This window comes from Triticum urartu, chromosome 1A (assembly GCF_056163025.1).
Source record: "Triticum urartu cultivar PI428250 chromosome 1A, HENAU_Tu73, whole genome shotgun sequence".
Taxonomy (NCBI): domain Eukaryota; kingdom Viridiplantae; phylum Streptophyta; class Magnoliopsida; order Poales; family Poaceae; genus Triticum; species Triticum urartu.
The window spans coordinates 557,257,953-557,265,343 of record NC_141873.1 but is presented as its reverse complement, the minus strand read 5'-3'; the positions used below and the strand labels follow the sequence as shown (position 1 = coordinate 557,265,343).

The window sequence follows — 7,391 nt, the reverse complement described above, 5'->3', positions numbered from 1 at the left end:
ATGGTACATATGTGACTCTCGGTTATTTGGAAAAGACCCAACGGGAGATAGCAATAACAGACGGTTAACTTTCACTCTCGATGATATGCTTCAATGGATGACGTCAATAAACATGTGGAATGACCAATAGTAATTATATTCCAGATAATTCAAGATGATACATTTCTCTATAAGTATTAAGCAATAGCTAGTATTCTAGAGTGTCTACTCACAGGCCATGTATCCGCGCATAAGCTGATTTTATATACAGAAGTATGTATAAATTTCACACTTTTAATTGTTGACTTGCAAGTTCCATTGTGAAGTTTTGTCTCTATATCGGTAATTTATTACTCCGGTTGTAGATTTTGCAGGTCGGAGGGGCGTTGGGTGCAGGCTCTACGTCGGGGGAAACCCTTGACCAATGAGGTCGGCCACGATGTTGGCGACGCCCATGGCGCTGTTTTCCTTCTTGTGGGCAACATCGAGACCTACACCCGGCCCTCCGCCTCTTGGCCGCAGGCGAAAGCCCAAAATCTCCGGATTGGGCGACGGCGGCACATCGGCATTGCTTTCTTCTTGAAGGTGGCAGCTTGGAAGCTCTTCGTGGTCAGGGCTCAGTGCAGTGGTGGTCTGCTGGTCTTCAATAGTGTCCATGCTCGGCAGCTGCGGTGGGTGTTTGGGTCTTGGCCGGAGACGGTGGCGATGTATGAGTTTCCTTTAGGGGTGAGCTCGCCACGACTGTTGTCCTATCCTCGGCAACTGGTTGGCCTGTCCATTCGTGCTCGGGGGTGAGTTGCTCTGCCTGCCGACAGGACGGCGTCCTTAGATCCAGGACGAGAGGGCAGGGGTGCCCTCTTCGGAGGTAGCGACGGGACAACAAGTTTGACCTTGGGAGGGAGAGTGTGGCTTTCGTCCGACGGTGAATAGCTCCTTTGTCGGAGTAGTTGATGACATGATCTGAGGTCGTCGTTGTTCCATGGAGTTGTGTATCTCGTTGATTCATTTTCCGTTTCTTGTTGTATGGCCGGTTGTAATTTATAGTTTTCTTTATATATAAAGCGAGGAGAAAGTCTTTCTTGGTATGGCACACACATTCAACTATAACTTTATACTCCCTCTGTTCCTTGATATAAGGTGTATAGATTTTTGAGAAAAAGTTTGAAATATAAGGTGTATTACGCTGCACCACTTGTTTGGATAATTTTTTTAGGGATTTGATTACATTTCCTTATATCATGTAAGCTCCTCTATTTTCTCATGTCAATTAGTCATGTGTAATCTCACTCAAAACTTGTGAAATTTTCCCTCCACATGCGTTCTTTAATTTCCGTGCCAAAACCTATACACCCTATATCTAGGAACGGTGAGAGTATATGCATACCAATATACTCCCTCCGTCTCAAAATAAGTGTCTTAAAATTAGCATAAAGTTAAGACACTTATTTTGAGACGGAGGGAGTATTATTAAATAGAGCTGCTATAACATATAAAGTAGTGATCTAAATGCTCTTATATTTCTTTACAGAAGCAATAAGATCTAGGTACAACGATTCATGTCCAATATAGATTGATTCCCTGATTTGGGTCCAACACATGTGACCATAGCATCAGCCAATCGTACAAAGACCGTCCGATATTTCCCGCTTGATAACAAATTTTATGTACGTGGCCACGTCCTCCCATGTCTCACCCCCTTTTCCCTCTGATGAAACCTCCCACGCCGCTCCTTCTCTTTCCCCCATCCCCGCCAGTCCGCCACCACGCGCCAATCCCGCCGTCGCCCATCGATCTGGCGCGCAGTTCCACCCTCGTCTCTCTTCCTGGTCCAGCAACGTCACCCAGCCCCTTAGCTTTTCCTCCCGACGCGAAAATGTCCTTTTGACTCCCGTCTCCGTCTTGTTAGCCTGCAGATCTGGCAGCCCTCGGCCACGACGCTGCGAGCTCTGGCCGGCTTGACCTCGTCGGCTCATCGCCCCCATTCAATAGGTGCTGGACGCCGCTCCTCGGGACCGCGGCGGTCTTCTTCATGGGCTCTCTCTCCCTTCACCTCCTACGCCATGTATCAGCCCCTTCCTAAAGCTCCTCCTCATCCGTGTGCCCCCCTGATGTCGCCGAGTGGACCACGCCCACACCCGCCTCCGCCCGCCTGTACCAGTTCTGGTCGCCTCTTCCTTTGGGCTTTGCGCAATTCGTCGAGCAGGTCATATATGTGGCGTGTGTACGTGTGCTTTTGTAATGGATGGTGGGATTGTGTTCTGGTGGTTGTGGTGCAGGATTTGCTCCTGTTGTTCAAGTTGAATAGCAGGGAGATGGAGGAGATGGTGCCATGAAGGGCTAGTGTGGTGGTGAGGTTCAAGTTCTATAACGAGGCCATGGTTGTTTGCATGTCTGTTTAGTTTTTTTTCTTTTGTATGGTTGTTGAAAAACAAAGCCGAGCCTATTAGTTTGGAAAATAAAGTCAAGCCTATGTGTTGAAAAATAGTTTGATTAACTAGCAAGTGGCCATTTGCGTCGGTGAGTTGAGCTGGCTAGCTTGTGTTGATGCATGCATGTTTGGTCAAGGCTAGCTAGTTGCAGCAGTTGGGAATAGTACATAAGAGAAGAGACCCTATATCAGCGTGTGTAATCAGGACTGGCATGTATATTTGATACTACTGTATAGCTTAACTAGCAGTCCCTGTAAGCAAACCAACTAACATTGAAGAGGTCCTCCATTCATGTCATAGTACGTACATTCCTAGTTCTTTTTCCTTCAGTTTTGGTTCGTAGATGTAATTGTAAGTTTTGTAATCTCGCTTTTGCTTTTCTTATCAGTATTTTGTAGTTCTGTAACATTTAACTTGTATGCCTGAGGCTGAAGCAGTCACTGACATGTTAACATCATGTCCTGTGTGTTCTTTCTCAAAGATGTAGAGCAGGGGTTCTTATAGTTTGATAAATACAGGCCACATCAGATTCTGAAGGCGGCTTTGAAAGGGGGTGAGATGATGCTCGTCAAGACTAACTAAAAAGGTTAGTCCATCATGTCTTACCCATTTAGTTATGCGCCAATTTAGTTCTGGACAACATGAGCATGCTGCGGATAACTTGCTTTGAGACATGCTCTTTTTATTTGAGCCTGATTTCTTAGCTCACCTCATTGCCTACGTGGTACTGTTGTACTATATATGATGTATGCACCTGCTTATGCCCTATTTTCCGAGATGTGGCTCATAACTGAGATATCTATCTATTAAATCCATCTTAATTAAGGTGCGATGGCACAATTTGGTTGAACTCATATAGGAAAACATGTTGCTATAATCAATTACAGTAAAATCATTTGCACAGAGAAAAATATTTCAACATTAGACAATATGATCTGGCATGTTTGACCCTCATCAGGCGTCCTCCTTTATAGCTTTGTTTTTCCCTTTACTAGCTTTGCCTCTTTTGGTCCTCAGCTTTCCAGACCTTGATGCTTTTGAGAATGTCCAGCAAGCTTGGTTTCAGTTTAGTAATGGAACCAGGGGCCGCCTCTCTGTTTATCTAAAAAAGTGGACAATATTGAATTTTTTTTGGAAGTGCATACAGAAATAATGGTAGCTTAACATGAAGAATGATTGTGACCTGTCATACGAAACATAAGAAGTTGCTTAATTTGCTATGCGCAATAACTATAGTTGGTGGAGATTAGTGTGCTACTGCTATTTAATTTGTTTGAATGAAAAATTATATTTATATCTTTCTTTACATGACATTCTAAATCTGTTTTTTGTATTTATTGTATGCCCAAACTAGCCAATAGTGTTATGCTAGTCTACTGCTTCTGTTGTGTCATCAGACTGCAAAATATAAGCGCTAGTATATATACTTCAGTGGGGTTGCAGATATCTGTTGTACATTTGTACTTGGTTATCATTTTACAACTTCAACAAGCCAATTAATCAATTATCGACACGACATATGTGTCTTTCAGATAAGGTTTTTTTTACCTGTATCACATGGACATCTTGGTGTAACCATAGTACATGCGGGTTCTGGACATAGGATTGTTACAGTTAATTAAAAAATGTCGTGTGCTTCGAATTATATTAATGTTACAAGTAATTTGGAAAGCATGATGTGTTCTGAACCGTTGCAAACTTATAATGAAATTGACATTAGTGCAGCTTATTGGTATATTCCTTTTGTACACAGAGCAACGTGTAGTACTCAGTCTATTATTTGGAGTTGCGTACCTGCTGATTCATGTAACCCTGAAAATTGCACGTGAAGGACCAAAAGGTGAGTACGTAGTCATACTGTTAGATGTCTAACCAGTCAATTAGAACATCTAAGTTCCTTTTTTTGTATCATCAATTAAATTTCAACTACAGTATGTTGTTTTCATCTCCCTTACATATAGTCTAATCATTTCTTAGGAATGGGAGACAGTACTGAAGAATCGTGATCTATGGAAAGGGTGATGATGTCTATGGCGATGATTGTTATGATCTATTTGGCGACGAGCATTATGATCCATATGGTGATGAAGGGTGACGAGTCTAGTGATCTTTCTTCAAGACGTTCAACAAAGTGAAATCATTGGGTTTTGGTCAATCTAGCTTATGCATAATGCTTGGACCATTATATCTTAGCTTTTTTGCATTTTAAACTTTCTAGATTATTCATCATGATCAATGTAGTTCTGATGCAACTCTTCTGATATTTTGAAAGTTGTGCTATATACAATATATGTTACTTGGTCATGTGTGGGCTGTGCAATTCTGTGATATATTTGAAATGAAAAACAATCCTCTAAGGGTGACTATATATAGGGTGTTCGTCGGCCTCTCAACTATAGGAATAAATGAAGGGGTGTATGCACAATCAGCGATTATACTAGCTGACAGTTTGGTTCTTCTCTTAGTTATAATGAACCCCGATGGGCCAAATATGCCGTCACCTATTGCAAAAGCCGAGGGGAATTGATAACTGTCAGGAAATAAATTCCCCACGGGAAACCGTTAGATATGAGCATCGTCGAGTTTTGGGGAGCTGGATCGCGACCAAAATATGACCGGCGGCTCACCATCAGCCAAATACCATGGAAAATTGTATTACCCTACGGTACCGTCGGCTATTATTGTAATGGCCGACCAAGCATAGCCGACGGGAGATTGCCGACGGTGTAGCGTCGGTTATAAAGAAAGATGACGGTGAAGGAAAATATCCGACGGTAATTTGACCCTCGGTTATAATGGGAAATCTAGTAGTGACCCATGCGAGACATCATTAGATCAAGAGGTGATGAAGGCCAAGCATCACTACAAGAAACATGTCAACTTGCGACCATCACTATTGGTCACTGAATGGTCATTGTTTTTCATTTGCGACCTTTTTGCGACCAAAAACAGATGGTCAAAAGCTGGCGGTCGTAAACTGAAATTAGTGACCTTCTTTGTGATATGTAAAAGGTCGTTGGTTCCACGGCCAAATTTTTTGTCACTAGCATCCAACGTGGCAAGCTGACGCGGCACAAGAATCAGCCCGGTACAATTCGGTTTTCTACATGGGCCTAGTCCAACAATTCAGCCTTTTTAATATTTATTTTTCCTATTAATTTTTGCTAGCTACATGGGCTGGCCCAGCAATTCGGCCTTTTTATTTCTAGATGCGGCCTTTTACAACGTATGATCTTTTATTTTTTGCCATTTATTTTCCACTGTTTTACATTTGTCCCAAATATCATAGTCTCATACACTGGCCCCACACGTAAGAAATTTCAAATGCGCTCAAATTATTTTTATAAGTGGGTCACATGAGCCATGTTTCCATTGCACACATTTTCAAATCACATACATAATTACTATTTCATATGAAACAAAAATTGAAATTCTGAAACATACAACATTTCATTTAAAAGCAGAGAAGATACATGAAATTCTGGAGTTCACAATGCCCAGATAACCCAGCTATTATTACATAACTTGCTACAAAAATGTCAGGGCGCTTCTTTAAACATCTTCTTTTGTCTTGAATTTAGGCAAAATATCTTCCAAGAAGAAAACAGAATAGCGAGGATTAGTGTGAATAACAACGGCAGCAAGTGATGGGGTGCTATTTAGTAAGACTAAGTCCGGAAAGAAACATGCATGAAAATTAAGAAGAGCTAGAGCAAGTCTGCATGAAAATTAAGAAGTGCTATTTAGTATGATTGCCGTGAAGTTTTCGTGCACGTCATGCCAAGTCAGCCAACACGTAGCATGCATGTGGGCCATAAAACATGATCACAGTTCAGCACCTACAACAGCCTGACACAATAGATCAAGCCATGAAGTGATAATAACAGTGTGTGATGAGAAACTCACCGCTCTTTTTAATTACTATGAGCAACAAAACATCTAGTTTCGGATACTCAACGGATTCATTCATATACTTATTGTGTGTTGACATGGATTACAAAGGTTAACAACAAAACTAAAACTGGAACTTGATACCATTTGTGATGCATGACATAAGCTAACAAAAAAACACATTCCAAAACTATCTATATAAAAAATTTATACATGGATACATTCAAGAACTAGAAAAGTTCAAAGAGGTTTATAAATGCACAAATAACTTGAGGAAAAGTAGCCAACTTATGTATGAATCCAGTTCACTAGAGCATTTTATGAAAAAAATATGATGCATTGGAACAGAGCAAGGTACTTCTACAACAGAACAAAATAGGGAGCTAGAGGTAGGAGATGGGCTCACCGAAGAGGAGGCTGTACTTGATGCCGCAGACAACCGCGGCCGCTGTACGCGGTAGAGGAGGTTGTAGCCGAGTTGGACCATGTGCGGAGCGTCGTCATGGTGGTGGATGCCCTGGTTTTCATCATTAACTTACAACATCGGCAAAATAATAAACAGGTAATTATACAGAAGGAAAACAATAATTCCAAGAATTTTACATTTACAAGATTATCTATAATGGTTACTTATTTATTCTGCAAGGAACCGCGACATATTTCTGCGGAAAAAGAACATGTATGCAAGCCAAACCACCAAACAAATAACGAGTTGGTTCATCTTATAACAGAATAAGAAGAACACCGACAAGGAATAGAAGCATTCCTTGGTTTTCAAGCACACCAATTCATAGACATGATTTTGATATGGGAAAGATGAGGGAAGCATGCATCTCAAGACTAGCTGCATTTCCTAATATAACAGGTGAACCACAATAGCAAGTGCTATTAATGGCCAGTGCTGGCAATACTGAATGTAAACATGCATGCTAATTCAAGACCAGCTGCAGCCACGACATCAATCAACCTTCATTCAGTTGTGTATTGTCATACTTATCTAAAAGAACATATATAGAAACATATAAATTTTATTTCTGAATACCAATACAGAAGTAATAAAAAAACAAGACTAAACATTAGTAGAACGTAACA

General features: G+C 41.2%; 1 long non-coding RNA gene across 1 annotated transcript; it reads left to right on the top strand.

Annotated features, from left to right (window-relative positions):
• Window positions 1-1,592: 1,592 nt before the first annotated feature.
• LOC125525055 (uncharacterized) lies at window positions 1,593-4,553 on the top strand. The gene is made up of 4 exons (XR_015615384.1): window positions 1,593-1,805; window positions 1,893-2,707; window positions 2,927-2,994; window positions 4,386-4,553. It is a non-coding gene; the product is annotated as an uncharacterized LOC125525055 (long non-coding RNA).
• Window positions 4,554-7,391: the final 2,838 nt, after the last annotated feature.